The 21128-nt window shown below is 37.3% G+C and overlaps 1 protein-coding gene across 1 annotated transcript in view; it reads right to left on the reverse strand.

Moving 5' to 3' along the window:
- Positions 1 to 21128, reverse strand: part of LOC129939851 (sodium/hydrogen exchanger 9B1) — a 145146-nt gene that overhangs the window by 108272 nt on the left and 15746 nt on the right. The window lies entirely within an intron of this gene.

Genomic DNA, 21128 nt, shown 5'->3' on the forward strand with positions numbered 1-21128 from the left:
CTTTAATTCAGGAAAGAGTTAAAAAAGTTACAGTAGCTCTTTTCCTTTGCAAGAAAGCTATAGGAAGCAAATGGAGTTTTCAACCTCGCATAACCTACTGGCTAAACACATCGGTCATCCGACCAATACTTATGTACGGGGTTGCAGTATAGTGGACTCCACTGGAGTAAGTCACATACTACGACAAACTCAGAAGAGTCCAACGCACTGCATGTCTCTGCACAGAGACATCACATTAAATTATAGAGCCGATGATCTTGCAAAAAATGGAACCGTCATACCTATTTCACCTAAAAGGGAGAAGATAGGTATATTGATAGCTACATGTAAACTTATGCTAAAAGAAACAGCTTTTGCGATAGCAAATTCTAGGTGGCACAACTTACCAACATACGCAGCCACAAAACTCATATGGCCTTCACTGGACCTAAAGCGCACTAAAGACTTGTTATCACAAAGCAGACTTCATATTAGCTCCCTAATAGGTTTCCTTACGGGACACTGTCATATAGGCAGACACGCAATATGACTTGGTGTAGCCTCAAATGACTTCTGTAGGAGCTGTATGGACGAAGAAGAAGAGGAAACAATCTCTCATCTCCTCTGCACTTGCCCTGCTCTTTCACTCAGACGCAAACTTCATCTGTATGGCTACTCTTTTGATAATCCCAGTGAACTAGCTAAAAAGGATATCAAATATCTTCTTCGCTTTATAAAATGCTCAAAATGGTTCGACTAGTAAGAAGTAATTCTCTTGATTCATGTGGTATCATAATGGGCCTTTCTCTTGGCCTAGGTGTGTGGATTTTAATCCGCAGCCACGTTAACCTAACCTTACCTAAGGTATAGGGTTCAAATTAATTTAATTTTATTTTAAAAAGTGGTTTAAACATTCAATATTTTTTTTTTTAATCCAACAGTCAGTTTTTTCATAAAAAATTAAAATCTAGAAAAAAAAATACGCAAAATTTTTTCGGTTCTCGATGTCTCGTGAATCATAGTAAACATTGGCTTCAAATTTATTTCATTAATCTTATTTGTTCTTGCTTATATTAGATACAAAAACTTTTAAGGAACGCTACTTAAATTGGTAAAAATTGGTTAGCAACTAAAAATCTCGTTAACAAAAATAGATTTTGAAAATAAACTATTTCATTTAAAATAATGTTGGTAATTTTTAAATTTTTTAGAATAATTTAACATCTAAAAAAAAAACTCGAAAACCTACAAAACTTTTAAGCTAGACCAATCGACAAACGGGATGGGAAGTTATCAGTGTGAGTCACATTCCAGCTTCTTTTTTTAAATTGCTATGGTAAAAAAACACCAATTCATTTTTTTTCCTTTCTGCATCTTTCTGCATTATTATCTTTATAAAAAAAATAATTTGAAGTGGAAATCTGTTCTGGTTCTTGAGATATATATGAAGGAAAAAGCTTCCCGAATGTACGAACATACGAATACGCACGGACATCTCTCTAAGAATCTTTTATTTAGATTCAAAAGATCTTGACACGTCGTGAAATGCCAACATTTTCAATTGCACAAATGAGACCAATTACAATACCTCTCCATGGAAAGTTAAAAAAGAAAAACGTGATAACAATAACTCGATAAATTTTTATTTCATTTTTTTTTATTTAAAGAACAGTTTTAAGGGAAAATTTTGGCTAAATAGGAGTTTTCTACAATCATCAATCTATTGCCTTGTTAAATAAAAAAAAAATGGGATAAAAGTAGTTCTGATTATTTTAGAAGATGCAACGCTTTTGTGTCTCGGGAATATACCTTTCATCGTCTTGAAATTGGTTATGTATAATGTAGGAATGTTTTAAAATGATTATTGTCCCCATTTCTGAATAATAATAATAATAAAATTTGTATTTTATGTCCTGATATTTATCACCTTGTGTAAAGATCAAACATATAAATTGATTTTTTCCAACAAGTTATTAGGAAAAAGTGTGGTGAATTTTTCTAAATTTCATCGAATTCCTTGAAATTTAAAAGTTAATTGCTCTAGAACAAATTGTTGCAATAAGTTATAATTATTCATAAGCTTTTATCCGAAATATTACAGTCTCGTCTTAGATGCCTTAGGTTAGGTTAGGGTAGGTTAAAGTGGTTGTTGGTTGGGCAGTCCAACTCACTTAGACCAAAGTAAGGTCCGTTGTGATACCACTTGTCGTCGAACCAATTGGAGCTCCGAATGAAGCATAGGAGACAAATAATGTCACAATTTTTTAGATCGCTGGTATCGTTGAAGTAGTAGTCTCCAAGGTGTATTCTACGTCTTTGTGATAAGTCAGGGCATGTGCACAAAAGATGATAGATTGTCTCCTCCTCCTCCTCGTCCATGCAACTCCTACAAAAATTATTTGCAGGGGCTCCAAGTCGAATGGTATGCCTTCCTACTAAGCTGTGACCAGTCAGGACACCTATAATTGATTGATCAATTGTTTTGAGCTCCTGGCGCTAAGATTAAGCCAACATAGTTTTGTCGCTAAACAGGTGGTGGTGTTATTCCAACTGAAGTTTGTTTTCTCTATGGTATCTTGCTTTAGCATGAGTTTACATGTAGCTAAGGGGATGCCTATGCTAGCATTGTGAGCCAGCAGAGGTAAAGTCGTTCAGCTTTTTGCAAGTTCGTCAGCTTTGCAATTTCCTGGAATGTCCCTATGGCCCGGCACCCAGAAAAGTTGAATATTGAACTGTGTATGTGTAGCCATCTCCGTAAGAGATGATCGACAGTTTAGAACTGTTAGTGAATTAGTGGAGACAGAGTGTAGGGACTTTAACGCAGCTTGGCTATCCGAGAAGATGCGTATATCATTAGTTGATATAACGTTTTCTCTAAGCCATGATGGGATTTCTTTTATAGCCAGGATTTCAGCTTGGAACACGATACAATGATCGGGTAGACCAAAGGAGAGTCTAAAGTTTAGTCTATCTGAGTATACGCCTCCACCAACCCCATTCTCCGTTTTTGATCCGTCTGTATAAAAGTTTATAGGATCATCGTTCAAAAATGATGTATTCTCCCAAGAAGACCTGGGAGGTATACTCACTTTGAAGCTATAGTTATTAAACTGAGGATGGGGTACGGTGTAGTCAATATTACTGTTTATAGCTCTGAACGAGTTCAAAATAGTGGTGTGGCCAATTCCATTATTGATCCACAGAGAGGCGGCTTGAAGCCGTATGGCTGTATTAGCGACCGTTTGCTTGCTGAAAATGTCCAGCGGTATTAGATGAAACAGAACATCAAGTTAGGCGGACTGGGTAGAGTATTTTTTTTATTGTTTTGGATTTGTATAGTCTTTATTTAATTATTAAGAAAAAATTACAATAATTACTTATAGCTAGTAATAATAATAACAAAATTAAATGAATAACTGACATTGACAGAGTTAAATGTCACATCAAAGAAAATTAAAAACTTCAGTGAAAAACAAAAATTAAGTATTAAGTGGGAGAACTTTTATATTTTTAATGACTTGAACTCTAATATTCTTATATAGGTAGATATATGTATATGTATATTTATTTTTGTTATATGTATATATTTTTTTTTGTACTTCAAAGAAATTATGTACGTAAATCAATTAATTTATTTGAAAATTCAAGACAAGAAGATATACCTACTGAACTTTAAACCAATCAAAAACCATTTATATAAAAAGAAAAATACCAGTGATGATGCTGTATTCTCGACTCGAATAAGTGTATTAGATTAACAATTAAATAATTAATGGCAGCACAACTTTAATTGCTCGTGATTAAATTCAAAAAGCCAAATTTTTACTTTCCTTAAGAGAATAGGCATCGATCTGATGGATCGTATATCGGCAGGAAGCTTATTGAATAACTAAAATGCGACAACAGAGAAAGAGTTCCTGAAATGAGTGGTTCGATAAGAAGGAATACAACCGACAGAACTAGAGACACTACGTTGATTCTGAAAATCATAGATTGGGCTTTGTAAATAGCCACTTCTTAAAAAGAAAAGTTTCAATACTTTAAAATAGAAAAGATGTTTTATTGGCAGAATTTGTAATTTTTTGAAGAGTTCAAATGAATGGGCAAAACGGTTGGTCCTACAAATTTTTCTTATAACGTACCTTTGCGGAACAGAAAGAGGCTGAATTTTTGAATGGTACGCACTACCCCAACACCTTAACTCATACTATAATTTAGAGTGAACAATTCCAAAATAAACCATACGCAAAGTTTTACTATCTAAGAATTTTTCTGGGTGATACATGGCACGAAGAGATGACTAAAGATTCTGTTTCAGTTTCAAAATGTGATAAGACCAGCTCATATTTTGATCAAAAAGGATACCGAGGTATCTAAATTGATCAACGACATCAATCTTGAAGTGAGACGCATTGCAAGTATATTCAGAATTGAACCACATTTTTGAGCTAGTAGGATCGCATATACAAGTAAGGTCATAATGTCGTTCACAATTAGAACCATGAAAAAACAACATTCAGAATTTAATATCTGCAAAGGGTTATCTGAAACATATGCAATACCCAAATCATCAGCAAAAGCTTTCACTTTACGGGAAAAACTTTGATAAAAAAGAGAGTCTATGTAAACAAGAAATAAAATATGTCCAAGGACATATCCTTGGGGAACACCTAGGTTAAGAAAATTATTCGCACTTAAGCTTTCACAAATTTTAACCTTTTGCAATCTATTCTTTAGATATGATGTGAACCAACTTAGAATGAAGCCATGAAATCCCACACTAAACAATTTGTCCAAAAGAACATTGAACATGAACATCTACAAATAGACCGGCGCATGATTTTATGTCATCTAAACCTTTGTTGATTAATGAGCAAAAAGCCATGACTGCATCTTTAGTTGACAGACCATCCCTAAACCCAAATTGATCAGGACCAAAAAAACTTACAGCCTTAAAATAATGCGGCATACCACTCTTCATTTTTTTTTTCGAAAACCTTACAGATTGAAAATAGTAAAGAAATAGGTCTGTAATAATTTGTTTCCTTTCTACTGCCCTTTTAATATAAAGGAATTACGTGGGCAATCTTTAATTTTTCTGAAAAGATACCAGTGGTTACACTTGAATTGAAAACATAAGATAAAGCATCAACAACATTTAGAGCTATCTTTTTAAGAGTTATATTACGTATGCCATCTTCACCAGATGACTTAGAGTTGTCTAATTTGTTTAAGATCGTTAAGATTTCTAGACCAGTTATTTGGTCAAAAACAAAAAGCTCCTACAATAAGAAGTGTTTGCATTTAAAGCAAAGGAATCGCATTGATCACACAAAATATTATTAGTAGAAAAAGAAGACATGCTTCCAATGGAACAAAAGAAATTATTAAATATATTTGCAATCATTGTAGTATCTATCAAATCAATACCCGCATCATTTAGAACGATTGGAACCGGAACTGTTGAGTTTGAAGAGTTAATGATACTATTAATCACTTTCCATTCTTTTCTTGGGTTGCAAAGTGATTCTTGAACATTATTAAAATAATATCGATTACGACGTACTTTAATTTGCCTATTAACTTCTTTACTTAATTGATGCTTTAAACATTTTGATCAAAAGGTAATTGCTGACCCAGGGTTTAAGTCTGACATTCGATTTTCTTTGAATAACTACACGACGACAACATTCTACATGACCTTGCAGGCGCATTATAAACGAGTCTCAGGCTTAAGATGCATTTTCTTCACAGTAAACAGATTCCCAGGACCCAAACCTTAGGGCATTGTTAAAGGGATCAAACCTTATTTTCTTGTAAAAAGAATTAAGGGAGTTTGTACTGTACCTCTTGGTAGTTACATCACCTAGCAAAATTCCAGTCATACAGTGATCTGTAATATTAAGATCAAAATTGAGGCCATAGCACTGATTTAGGGAATTACTTTTAAGTCGAACTAAAACATGATCTTAACAAGTACCAGAGTTAGCACGAGTTATATCGTTTATGAAAGAAGTAAGACCGTATTGAGCCGATAAGGCAAAGTAGGAATCAGAAATAGAGTTTGAAACCAAAATGTCAATATTTATATCACCTAAAATAACTAAATTCTCAACCTTTTCAGCAATTTAATAATTTCCCAACTCTTCCAAGAACAAAAGACTACTTACAGATTGAAGTCTGTATATGCAAACAAAGTTATGACCGAGATATATAGCCAGTGTGTAATGCGGGGCTCTAGGCCCCATTTATTTACAATGGCCTTTTTACAGGAGAAAAGGGCTACTGTGGCCTTGTTTAGTCTCTCTTGAATATTAGGTTTCCAACTTAATTTCTTATCCAAAATATGACCCAAATATTTTACTTGTTCAGAGAATTTAAGTGGTACACCTATTATGAGGGGAGGGTCAATGAGTGGGACTTTGGTGGGACCTGCAATAGCAACATAGTCGCATAAGCAAACACTTTGTATCCCTCTTTTTCTAGAGTAATTAGTAATTCGCTTAACACTAAGTTCCAGAAGAGAGGGGATAGGACACCACCTTGTGGCGTATCTCTGCTGATACCCCTTTGGGCAGAAAAATCGCCCATCAGCATCTGATTAATCAATTCGCTGATCGACTTATCTACCTTCAGAGATGTCAATACACGTGCAATTGCAGATGTTGTTAAATTCACCCTCTATAATCTAAGAAGGCAACTAAGGTGTACTCTTTAAGATGGAGGGAATATTTGATTGTAAGTGCTATACTGTGTAGAGCCGTTTCAACAGTTTTCCCTTTGATGTTGGCGTGTTGAGCCTTGAAGTTGAGTATTGTTGTCACAATCTAATTTAGCAATAGATTTATTTATTTTAGCATTTTTCTCTACGAACAGAAAAATTATATCAAAATATTAGCGTAAGCTAAGCAGGGTAAGCTGAAATTTCGGTTGAAATCCTAGTGCAATTAATAAGCTTAAATTTAACATCTTATTTTGTCCTTCAAATGAGACTTTGTCCCTAAAATATTTGAAAATTGTAGAAGAAAGTGAGCTGAAGGCTGTGACCTATATTTTTGTGCAGCACACAGTTTTTCTCTGTTAAAACTTAAATTTAAACATTTAATTATCTTCCGCAGATATTTGAACGAAATTTAATTTTTACAGGAGCAAGTTTGAAGGTCATATTCTCAGAAAACATAATTTATATTAAACACAACGTCAAATAGAAAATCATAAAACATTCTTGGTTCTCAACACCTTTTTGAGGTTTTCGTATATTCGAATTTCCATTGCATTATTTCGACGAGTACGTTGCCCGAATATAATTTGTTAAATTAAAAAAGAAGAAATCATTATCTGGCAAGCATATATTCTAGTTAGTAAAAGACACCCTTCGTCATCCGACAAATGCAGATCCACTGTTCCCATAGACGGACACGGACTCGTACCCGAACCCAGACCCGTATCCCAAACCCAGACCATATAGTTATATTGCAACACATGGGGATTCATCTAAGTTCATTTCAATTAAGCAACTTCGAGTGGCACGAACACAGAGTATAGTTTCAAGAAGTTGGATGAGGCATGCGTTTGTTTTCAGTGGCAAGGATCCTTTGTCTGTTGGGTATGTATGAATGTATGTGTAGTGGATATAAGTGTGTTTTGTTGTATAGAGTATGTGCATGTGTCATAATGGTAACGTTTCAAGCGAAATATCATAAATAAAATAACATTTCTGAAAACTTGCAACAACTTGGCCTTCACCATCGTTTCTGTCTACGCTAGCTGTACTTATATATATGACGAGTTCTTATACCACCACCCTAAGGCTCTTGCTTAGTTCTACCGACCCGTCCCGCCATATCGCCCCAGCCACCTCCTACGCCGACGTCCTTGCCGCCATCCAATGTTTGCGAAGTTAAATTGCCGGTTTCATTAAAACAAATTCCGACAACCCAAATTTCGTTTTGTTGTGGCTGCCATGGGTTATTGTGTATAGTTGTTGCAGTTATGCATAAAACCCTGCAAAGACAGTAGCTTGCAATATGGAGTGTATCTTTGCATGTACCTATTTATATGTGCATGGCTGTTATATGAATCTGATGCAAAATGGAGAGCCACAGCCCCTCTTTTGTCTTTTGTCCCGGGTGGTGGCTTAAAACCTCATAGAAAAACAACGACGAACGTATCTTTAACGTCCTCGTTTGGGAGCAATATTGTTATGACAGGCAAAACTTTGTTAATAAATTTCAAATAAAGTGGCAATTTCGAAAATAAATTTAATTTAATTTGACACTCCGTGCTTCGTGTTTGTGTGTGCTTTTGGGGTGCATATTATATTTTGTGGGATTTGAAGAAATCGCATATGTGCATCAGGTTTATAGTTGCGCTTGCGGTGCGATGTCATGCCCCCGTCTTTGATTCAGGTAACGAAGTGATAAGGCGATAAAGAGTTGACAGAAGTATCTAAATATTTTTTCATTTTTATTTTGCGGGTGGGTGAGAAAAGGAGGAAGTTTAGATCTGAAATAAGCCAGCTGAGGTTTTTGATTTATGGGAGAAGTTAATTATATATTGTTGAAGAATAAAATTGCTCATACGCCCAAGTGAACCAGAAAAAATGACTTGTTTCTTTGTATAAGAACGATGAAAATTACATCAGATTAATTGAGATATCGCAAAATTTACAGCAGCAGAACTTATTTCATTTAATAAATTTCACATAGGATAGATTTATTTTGTATATTAAGTGCAAATAAAAGGAGTTAAAACTATGAAGGAGAACAAAGTTCGAGCTTTAGGTTAAATAGGAAGATATATACGAGTAAGATAAAACACCAGTACCTACTAGTTTACTAAAGTTAAGTTTGTTAAAATGAGACGATGAGAAAGATGAGAAACTAATTCCACATTCTTGATGTGCGGCTGAAAAAAGAATCTGGATACTTGACAGTTAATCCGAAATTAAGCTCAAAGCTAAACTATTTAGCAATACTTAAAAAGCAAGTGCCTCTGATTCGAAAAAACATTGTAAGAAGAACTATCGGTTAAACAAAAAAAGGCTTGCAACATTGCAGCAGGGTTCAAGCGATGTAAAGGTTTCAGTTATATTTCATTCGCGTGGTACGGTATTTTTGGTGACATCTCGTATGTGATTGTTGGTGGTTGGAAATACATATATAGAAAATATCGAGATGTTCAGTGTTATTGATGCAAGTGCCATTAATGGATCATGCCAAGGGGGGGTTTATCTCGCTTTAACAAAAGACAAAGAAAGAATTGGGTTTTCGAAGCATTAAGTGCCGTGTGGCTTTTTATTTCAAATTATACAAAGCTGTTCATGTCAGAATTTAATGAGCTTATCATATTTTGTCGTTCTAGTTCCACATCGGAAGATGAGGCATGCGAGTCTGAAAACGAAATAACTTAAGCTAAGTGTACTATCCGCTTTGACACAATTTATTGGATTAGCAGTTGCAGAAAAGAGGTCTTTAATAAAAACGCAAGAGAATGTTAGAGGTAGAATAGAGCCCTGAGGTACTTCAGGCTTCAACCCAACCAATACTTGAACTTGAATTGAACTATCCGAAAGCTAATTACTAATCCAAGATAAATAATAAGGCGAGTAGAGAGCCTGATGCCAAACCCTTCGAAATGCTTTTGAAATATCAAGTGTAGTACTCTTAAATAAATAAAATTGGGCAGTGCTACAGTTCGTTGAGAACTAGGGCCTAGTGACTTACAACTCTCAACCATTCCTGTTTGTGAGTACTGTTGTCAGGGATGGAGAGCACCTAAAGTTTTATACCGAATCTGAACGGCTGATTTGAGAAAGCACTTTTCATGACAATAAATGGAGAATTTGGCAATTCCGTGAAAAACAACTATTTTTTTCTTAGATGGCACAGGCAGGGATTGAACCCAAGACCTCTAGCATGACAGTCCAACGCCACATGTACAACAATAATCTCACTTTCTTCAAAATTTGCTCCATTGTGCGGAGAATTGAATCATGAGATAACAAGTCGTACTGTCATTAAGAAGCTTCGAGATATTTCTTGAGCTGATAATTAATCAGCGTCATCATGACCTAGGAAAGGAGGTACGCAAGTGCGATCATTCGTTAACTAGCCGGTTAAAAAGATTCGCTTTTTTGGGGATACGCACTGAACAAGACCTAGATGGTATAACAAAAAAAGGTTGCGCAATGGTTTTGCCAGCACTGAAGAAAACCTCTTTAGAACAATACCGAAGGTACCATCCGGATTAGCGGGCTTTTGCTAAAGCATGAATGCAAAAAAAGATTGGTAGAATCACTAGCTCGCTCAAGTACACTCACTGGCAGAGTAGAATTAACGTCGAACTGCCTTGCAAAGAGATAAGGTTTCTCGAAAGAGCTAACCAAAGAAGTGTTATTGACAAGGAGCGTATGAACCAAGGAAGAGGAAGAATTCCTACTAATTTTTACAAATGACCAAACATTTGTACTGCCTTTGTGACATTGCGGTATTTTTTGCCGTAAATTTTGGTCACGTACAAATTTGGCCCGTCGAATATCTGCGTTGCAAGCTCTCATGGCTCAATTGAACTTTTCCGGCTTTCCTCTGAAGGATTCGCTCTATAGCAACGGAAACTTACTTAATAATCTCTTTACACTATAGGGGAATCATAGTGACCAGTCAAAGATACTGAAGTAATTATTGAGACTGTCCCATTTGGATTTCTCGTATTACCAAACCGTTCGCTTAAGAGCTGTTTCGTGTGATTTGCGGTGGACATCAAAATGTGGAGGAAAAACAGAGTTGATCAAAGTATTTCACATTCTTGATGTGCGGAAAGAATCTCTTTACCTGACAGTCCACCTAAAATTGAGCTTAAGGGTAAACTGATGAGCATTCCTGGAATTCCCAGTATAACGACTGAATTGTGATCATTCCATAAGAGGTGTTCCCTTTTATACATTCCGAATACTGGAAGTTGATTATTTTCTCGGATGAAAGTTCCACTCATGGATAGTGGGAAAGCTAAGCTAAAGTTGGTGCTACAGTTCCGAGTGAGCACTTCTCTATCTAAAACTGTTGTGCACTACAAGTTAATTGAATTCACTTTGCGCTTGTTCACACCACCTGATCCGCGTCTTCCTGTATTGCGCTATTCAGTGGAGGTGGTTTTGAGGACTTTCCGGCTGGAGCATTGGTTTCCATGCGCTCGACGTAACTCAGCCATATCAGTAGTTGGACTTTCATCCTTCAATTCATCGTTACATCTTCTCCTCCACTCACCTTCGATGCATACGGGACCGTAGATCACACGAAGAACTTTTCTCTCGAAGCGACCCAAGGTGCTTTCATCCGCTTTTGTCATGGTCCATGCTTATACACCGTATAGCAGGACGGGGATGATAAGGGTCTTATATAGCAACACTTTGGTCAATTTTTGACATCGAAAGGTTCTGTTAAGTTTTTTCGAACTTTTTTGGAGCAGCACGAATTCTCCACAGTCATCCTGCACAAACGGACCAGTTTGGCAGATGAGCATCTCCTCTGCTGCTTATAGAGCTCATCCTTCTAGGCAGTGCCACCGCTTTGAATGGGAAAGACAGCATTCCACATTCGCATAGTACGGCTTAAGAACGAATCTCTGTTATGGACAGTAAGATCGAAGTTGGGTTCGAGGGCATATTGATGAGCATTCTGCAGACGCAAGTATTACGTTTAAATTGCTTAAAGGAAGGAATGCAATTTGTTATATCTTTAGATCATAATTTGAATAAATAACGATTAAAAAATGGTAAGAGAAGAAACTTTTCGACTGTGTTCAGGTAACGTAAATGATTCACTAATCGATTTAACCGCTTTAAGTTCAATACTGTCTTACTTCTGTGAGTTACAGCAGCACCAGCCCAGAGACGTTTTGTTTTGGACGTTAAGTTTTGGATGTATATGTGCAAGTCTTATAGATATTAACCACATTATCACCTTTAGGAAACCCAAAAATCTAGGAGCACTTTCGGTTACATCGTTCCACAAAAAGTGAATTAAGCTACGAAAGAATTTCGACTTTTTAAGTCTCATTGATGCAAGTGCCACTCATGGATAGTGGCAAAGGTGGTTAATTATGTTTTAACATTAATGTTATATTTTATGCATTAGAGTCTACTCAATTTTTGATTCATCATTTAAAGATCATTGAATTTTGCAATAATGCCGGAAGAAAATGACAGACAGAATTTCAAATCTTTGATATTTCTCTCTGTCTTTTCTTTGTAATTTATGGTCCTAGATTAAAGTCTTGAATTCCATAATTTTTTACCATATCTCACCATAGAGTAAGTATAGAAAAAGATACATTACGTTATTAAATTTCAAGATGATTTTCCCCAACCACATATCCCTTTCGATATGCGGTTTTCCAGACGGACAAACAAGGAATAATTTCTATATAAAAATGTTTGGATTCTCCAGTCATTTATTTTTAAACCATTGCCTCTCTGTGTCTTTTCACATGGATTATTCACGAAAGCAAAGTGCACTTTGTGTGAATCTGTAAATTCGTTCGTTTCCAAAATAACAAAAAGCTTGCATTCATTGTTTTCATTTTTGTGCTTGTTATTTTTGAAACTCTGTCAAAGGACATAGTCGGACTTGAATGTTTTGGCTGGATGTACAACAACAAAAATATGGTCTCCATAAGACCACATTCACTAAAAATACCATCAACAGCTACAAACAGTACAGTGTTTTGTTATGTTCTCTTCTGCCTTCAAGCCATGGCACCAATACCATCACATAATCGTAAAATTGTACTATTACCTACACATACCTACATTTGCAGTATGATATCTTTTCACGCGGAATATGACGTTCCGTATAATATAACAAGAAAATAATTCGTATAAATATCCGATTGAGAAAATTCAACGAAATGGAATTTCGGGTTTTCACGGGAATGCAATGCAATTACGGTATTAAAATCGAGAAAAATGTTCCATGTCCTGACAAAAAGAAAATAAGTTCTTCTTTTTTTTTCACTGCTGTTGTTCTTTAATATTTTGCTCTTTTACTCCCACGGGTATTTTGTCGTCCTTATTTAGACTTGAGTAAAGCTTCCAACTACATACACATGTATATAGCCTAAACATGTAGTTTATAGGAGCTTATAGAGCTCATAGACTGGTGTGCCTCTTCAAGAAATCCCTTGAATCTCTTTGTGTGATTGAATTTTAGGTTTTCTATCAAAATATAAGGAAACGCAGAAAAATGTTTCTTTGAAATTGGATTGTTTTTTTTTTTTGCTGTTTTTGAGGAGCTGCATTTTAGCCTAAATAACCCAAAAATCCTTTATGTTGGCTTATACAAGAGAGCCTCACAATAGAAGCTATTGTAATTCGTATTGGTATAAGGTATGAAGAAAAGAAAGAAAACAAATTGAATTTCAAAATTCTTTAAATTTTCGATGGAAAATTCAAGCTTTCGGTGAATGAAAGTAGAACGTTCATGTATAATTGGGAACATTTGGATCTAGGTATAAAACTGTTGATTGAAATAATTGGTCGACAAGGTTTTCTAACAGGCAATACAGTTGTACTTTTCTAATGCGTTTTTGGTGGCCTTAACTGAAATCAAACTTAAAAATTAATGTTTCACGTTAGGTTCGTGGGCTGAGATCGAATTTTTTGTCTATGTACGTACATCCACACTATTTCTAAAAGACCAGGTGTTTTGGCATTGAGTGAAACCCAAGTCGGTGAAGATTTCGGTCCTGCTGAATTTTGGATTCATTGGCATTGCTTGGTGTCAATATTCTTCTCACACTTTATTTTTTACCACAATACGGTATTTGTCCCAACTCCCTTTTTAATTTCATGTGGTTAAAGCGTTCCGTGAATTTTAACTTCTGCTTTCTTTATAGGGGCCCAAACCTGGACAGACTTTCAATTTCGCAGGAATGGTATGCTCTGCCTGACTTCATCCAAAGAATTGTCTAGCTGTATCCTCACACTGAAATCGTTATTACGGGCGATTTCAATGTTAACAATTCTTCGTAGCTTTTTTTTCGGGCCAAAAATTACCTGAAGGAATGTGTGCTGACTCTAACTCAGCTTGCCAATGAGCCTACTGGAATATCGAAGGTTAACGACCGAGCAGAAAATACACTTGGCTTTTTTCTAACTTCTGGCCTGCAACGCCTATATTCGAAGGATCAAATTTTTGAATGACCAAAAATCACGGCAAAAAATACTGCACTGTCCCAAAAGCAGTAAGAAGTTTTGGTCATTTGTAAAAAACATGAAGAATTCTTCCCCTTCCTCGGTTCCTACGGTTGTTGTCAACGACACTCCTTAAGTAAGCTCTATTGACAAAGCTAACTTGTTTGCAAAGCATTTCGGTAAAAATTCCACCTTACCAGATAGTGTCATGGCTCCCTCAGTTCTTGAACGCGTAATTAATCCTTTGGGACCAATCTATTTTCGTACTCGTACTGTGGCGAGAGTTCTTAAAGATCTCAACATCCATAAATCCACTGGTCCGGATGGTATCCCTGCTATTATTCTGAAGAGGTGTTCTTCGACGCTTTACCATCTATGCTATTCTTCTCTGCTCGTTCCGAGAAGTTGGAAACTGCATTTGTTCAGGCAATCCTTCCCCCGCATATTATCGACCGATAGCACTAACGTCCCTTCTTTCTACGGTCATGAAAACACTAATTAGTTATCAGCTTAAGAAATATTGTGAAGATAGAAAGCTTCTTAATAACCGGCAATACGGCTTTCGCAGCAAAAGCTCCACTGGTAATCTCATGGTTCATCTTACCGAACAGTGAAATCTTTACATCGTTTTGGAGAGAGTAAAATTCTTTGAAAGGCATTTGATAAAGTCTGGCATCTTGCTCTTTTATCGAAAATGCGTGCTTTTGGTATTGATGAATCTCTTCTTCAGTTTATTAGAAATTTTCTTTCAAACCGTTCAATACAAGTTGTTTTGGACGGATTCAATTCTGAAACCCATAAAATAAATGCTGGTGTGCCCAGTGCTCCGTTTTGTCTCCGACCTTATTCTTAATTTTTATAAATGATCGTTGTCTACTACGTCTAATTAAATACATTATTTCGCTGACGATAGAACTCTTAGCTTTTCATATTCGTTTCAAGACTCACAACCCTTCTCTTCGGATGTGGAACTGCAATGGCGAAATATGATTAGCCCATTAAATTCTGACCTACACAACATTGTACAATTGGGAATTAAAAACCGATGGGTGGCACTTGCATCAACATCAACGAAATTGAAAATCTAGACATCCTCGCATTGTGTATTAGCAACCAACTTTGCGGAGCGATCACGAACGCGATGTTGCCAAAAATACCGCAAGATGTCTAGGTTTTTTGAGACGATGCAAGAAATATGTCTCTCCGTATGATCTGCCTACAATGTTCAAAACCTTTACATACATACGAAACTCGAATATAACTCTCATCTCTGGGCTGGTGCTCCAGTAACTTATTTCAGCCTTTTGGACAGTAATCAAAGAAGAGCTTTTAAATTGATTGCTGACATGAACATCATTAACTCGATTACGTCACTCGAACATCGTCGTATTTTAACGGAATATGCTCTAGTGAAATAGCCAGTTGCATTCCTTCCTTCAACCTCCAGGTTGGGGGTTGTGCCGTTTAGGTTGACTTCCTGGCCACTTACAAACATCATAGTTACGAAGCACCAACGGATACAGATGGATTTACTGTTGACAACCTCAGCAAACGAATTAAGGACAAAGGACTTCTGACATGCAAGTGGAATGTCAGGTCCCTTAACAGACCACGTACGGCCTAAGAATAAGTGGATGCAAAGGACTGCTATAAAGCAGACATCACCGCCATCCACGAAATACGGTGGGATGGACGGGTCAGGCAAAAAGGGGATGAAAAACTGAGACCGAAAAAACTATCAATGCTTATTTAGATGAGGCTTTGTCATTGCACATTGCAGCCAGACTTAGCAAGGAGTCTTGAGCTATAGGTGCATCAACGAGCGCCTTATGACCATTCGCATCAAGTCTAAATTCGGCAACATTAGCCTGATATGCGCCAAAGATATGTTCTTCGAGCTCTTGGACAAAACATATCAGCAGTGTCCTAGCTACGATATTAAAATAGTCCTGGACGATTTCAATGCCAAACTAGGAAAGGAAGACATCTTTTGTGGAATAATCATAAAAAACAGCCTGCACGACAACACTTACGACAACGCTCATCGATTTTGCTCCAGGGCGAAACGTTATGGTAGCCAGTACGAGTTTTCCACACCTCAACATGCACAAAGGAACTTTAAGTTCTCAAGATCAATCTACCGTCAAACAGATTGACAATATTGCGATCGACGGCAGACATGCTTCCAGCATTATAGATGTACGAACTTTCTAAGGAGCTAACATCGACTCGGACCACTATCTCTTGTAGCCAAGGTAGCAATTCGAGTTTTCAGACCCCAGGCAAAACAGGGAGGTGCTAGGAGAAGGTATCACGTGGAAGGATATAATCGCAAGAGATCGCCAAACCCTTTTTCGACCATTTGCAACTAACCTCACTCGAAGTCCTATGCCACCAACACAATGTATCGAAAACCAGCGGCAATATTGCCAAAATGCAATGAGAGAAGCCGTCACTGATGTGCTTTGTATCAAGCAACCACCAAGAAGGAAACCCTATTTTGATAAGGAATATCGGAAGGCAAATGCAGCAAAACAACATGCACGCAAAGCGGCGCTGCTCATGAGCTCTATGAGCAGAAGAGGCGAGAGGAACGCCGACTTCTCAGAAGGAAAAAGAGAGGGCATGAGAAGCGTTCGGTCGAAGATGTTGGAAGGTTTAATGAATGAAGTTCGAAAGTTTTATGAACAGGTGAAACGAAATTCACAGATACAAACTTTGAACTGAAGGCTGCAAAGGCGAAAGTGGAAACATTATAGTGGAACCGCAGTCAATGCTGAGGATATGGAAGACCACTTCTGCAGACTGTATAACGGCGATGACGAACCAAATTCCGCTGTCAGGCAGGATGATCCATTCAACATAGTCGACTTAAGGCAACAATAACGTTCTTCTGACTAAGACTAACTAAAGATTGTCATATCCAAGTTGAAGTCTGACAAAGCTGCTGGAGGTTATAGCTTGAATGCCGAGCTCTTCAAAGCAACTGGACATAAGTTCATAAGCAGCATGCACTAACTTATCTGTAAGATTTGGTCCGAAGAAAGCATGCCCGTTGAATGGAACCTCAGTATTGCTTTGCCTGATCCTGAAAAGGAGAGGAATAAGTCAACTTAACATCGCCTATAAAATCTTCTCTGCCGTAATATGTGAACGTCTAAAGCCCATCGTCAACAACCTGAAAGGTCCTTGTGAGTGTGGTTTTAGACCAGGAAAGTCGACAAATATTCAAATATTCACATCACGGCAGATCCTGGAAAAAATCCAAGAACACCAAATCGACACCCACCATATTTTCACCGATTTTTAGGACAGAATCTACAGGGACGAACTGTATAGAGCCATTTCTAGGTCTGACATCCCTGCCAAACTCGTCCGTTTTTTGCAGGATAACATTGAAGAATTTAAGCTAAAGGTTGGAAACAACTTAACAGAACCTTTCGATGTCAAAAGAGGTTTTAGACATTTATCGTGCTCGTCAACCTAGAGGCACTTTCTTTCAAAAGTCTGTCCATTTACTAGCATATGCTGATGACATTGACATAATCAGAAGAACTCAGCGTGATGTCAATGGGGCCTTTGTGAGTATTAAGGCAGAGGGGGCAAAAATGGGTTTAACGGTTAATTAGGGCGAAACAAAGTACAAGCTGTCGTCAAGAAAGGATACACAACACCGACGCCTTGGTAAAAACGTCACTATCCGCAGACGAAACTTTGAGGTAGTCAAGGACTTTGTCTACCTTGGATCCGCTGTAGACGCAGAAAACAAAACCAGCGCTGAGATCAAACGCAGAATTACTCTTGCTAACCGCTGTTTTTTGGGCTAAGAAAGCAATTGAGTGGTTAAGTACTCCCTCGAGGGACAAAAGTGTAGCTATATAAGACCCTTATCATCCTCGTACTGCTATACGGTGCAGAAGCATGGACTATGACAAAAGCGGATGAAAGCACATTGGGTCGGTTCAAGAGCAAAGTTTTTCGTGTGATGTACGGTCCCGTATGCGGAATGACGGCTGTTTGGTCTGTACATCGACGTAGACTTAGCCAGAAGGGTAACAGTCCAACTACTAAAATGACTCGGTCACGTAGAGCGCATGGAAATCAATGCTCCGGCCCGGAAAGAGTTCTAATCCACACCCACACAACAGCGCAGTGGAAGAAGACTGCGAATCAGGTGGCGCCCATAAGTGGAAAATTACCTCACCCAACTTGGAGCGTGAAACTTGAGACATCCAGCTAAGGACCGAGCTAGATGAAGAAGTTTATTGGGTGAGGCCCTAGTTCACACAGGACTGTAGCGCCACCTTAAGTAAGTAAGTAAGTTATTCCTCCCCGCCTTAAACACTTTAATCGTAATACACGCACTTCTAGGAATGCCCATCAGTTTACCTTTGAGCCCAACTTCGGTCGTACTATGAAGCACAAAGATTCATTTTTTAGTCGTACTACGCGAATGTGGAATACCTTGCCACGCTGTATCTTTCCCTATCATTGCAATGTTCAGGAATTCAAAATCAATGAACACCGACACCTCCTATCCATCCCTTCCCTCTTTACCTAATGCGCACACTGTGTCTTTGGCATATTAAAGGTATACAAATTCCTAAGCGGATAACCCCAGGTAATAAGATGGTAGCCGCTTAGATCCCCTAATTGAAAGAGGCTCGAAGAGAAGATTTCCAAAAACATCGTAGTTAAGTTTTCCAAACATTCTGTGATAATGTCCTTAGCTTGATTCATTTCTATTAGTCTCTAATTCAAGATTGAATACCTATTTAAAAGCAATAAATCAATTTACGGTTATTTAAAACTAAATATGACAAATTTACAAAACTCAGTATTCTTTAGAGCTACACATCGAGGTTTCAGAAGTATTTGTATTAAATGAAGATATAAATGTTAGTTGTACTCTTTGAAATTCTATAAAAATATTAAACTTAAAGAATCTATAAGACTATGTTTTTCAAGTTAAAGCCTTTATAATTTTATCGAGAAAAAGGGCGTATAGTTGAATGACATGACACTGAATCGGAGATTATAAGAGAACTTCAATTAATTGAAGATCGAAAGAAACTTCTAGTACTTGAAGCTTTTCCACAATAGTATATGTACCTGAACTCCATGTTTTGTACATATTCAATGTAAAGCCTTTCAAACTCTAAACGACTTTGAGATGGTGTGTGTGAAATTATCTTCGTCACCGTACGTGTAAGGATACAACAACAACAACAAAAAACGCTCTGATTTACATTTCATTACTTGTGCTTCATTAGCAAACGCATTCGTTAGGTGCCTATACCTTCAACCTATGTGTACTGATGGGAGTTTGGCAAAACCATATATTTTGAAAACCCTTAACATATAAGCCTCCCCTATGGGTCTTATCCCAACCCTCCTTCTATTGCTTTATACCCTACCTCAAGGTATCTAGTTTTGTATTTATTTTTTTCAAAACGAGATCATTTAATACCACAGAGAGAATGTTTCCATTTCAATTCACTGAAAAGGGAATGAAAACCCAAAAGAAAGAATAAGTAAATAAATACTGCATGCAGAAGCATATATATGCATGCAGCGATGAAATGAATAGGAAATGGAAAAGTTAAAACAGCGTCAAATAGGTTGGTGCAACATCAACATCACAAACATACTGCCAACATCATCATCACCATCATCATTGGAACTGGAAGCAGCATTGATGAGGAGGGTGCAGAAGCAGAAGCAATAGCAGATGCAGGTGCATGGTGCATACTGCATGTACATTCTGTCATTCTGTGAATGCCCGCCATCTCAAAAGCACTCATTTATATCCGTTTTAATATTCGTAATCTCGTGAACTCAATTCAGTGACTTTTTTCATTATTTGCTCCTCCTGGTGATAGGATGGGTTGAGGCTGAGGCTGAAGCTGAAGCTGAGGGATTGGAAGATAGAATGAGGGTGGCTATGGTATGGTAATGGCAAGAGGTCGGTCGCTGTGCAAATAGGAACTAGATTTGCAAAAGGGATACGTACGAGATATGGGATTTTGCTGATGTTTGTATGTTATAGGCCCGTTATAGAATTCGAGAGGAGCCCAACTCGTAAATGTACCTGTACCTTGTGAAATGACATATAACGCCCATTGAAATGGGAGAATGGAAAATGTATTTACACGTTTCGAGGCTAATATACCAAAACCACTCTTTTGATGCATTCCCATATAAACACTAAACCCACCCCCATCTCCATAGAACAGATACTCTACGATGAGGCCACAGGTTTTGCATCTCGCATTGGTGTCGTTTTATAATTCATTGGACCGTCTACCAGTCAGTGTTGTTTGACTTGCCTCTGCCACAGCTTCTGCCTCTTCTTCTACTTCTGCCTCAACTAAACCACGAGGGATGAGGGTGTCTTCTATCTTCTATAGAAATAGAAATTCCCTCAGAAGTTTTGAAAAGAGTGGTGGAATAAGTAAACGAATGAAAGCTATCTTGATACTGTAAACATTTTATTTGCATAGAAAAGTCGTATTTTTTTGTTAGATGGTTAGATGGTCGTGTATACACGCTGCTTCCTCTGCTTCTACTTCTACTACGCTGCAGCTCCTATTCAGGTTTTGAACTCTCAAAAGTATTTTCTGCAAAATGATCATTTAAGGGCATGACATCATTTCAAATGGAAATTCTTCCTCAGGAAAAAGAGATGACTTACTGACGCCGACGACTTTCACAAAGTCTTTACGTTTAAAGTGGGTCTCTCTATGCATGATTTTGTGTTCATAATTTTCAACAATAACTTGCAACTTGGAAAGGAATAATAGAAGAGCTACTTTAGCTGCTATTTCTATAATGCAGTTCCGTTAATATAAACTTTATTTCTATGTATGTAAGTATACAATAATATCTGGAACTGCAGCTGATGTACTTTCTGTTTCTGGAACCTTATGTACACTAGAAGCATATGCATATAGATACT

The sequence above is a fragment of the Eupeodes corollae genome, chromosome 1 (assembly GCF_945859685.1).
Source record: "Eupeodes corollae chromosome 1, idEupCoro1.1, whole genome shotgun sequence".
Classification (NCBI taxonomy): Eukaryota; Metazoa; Arthropoda; class Insecta; order Diptera; family Syrphidae; genus Eupeodes; species Eupeodes corollae.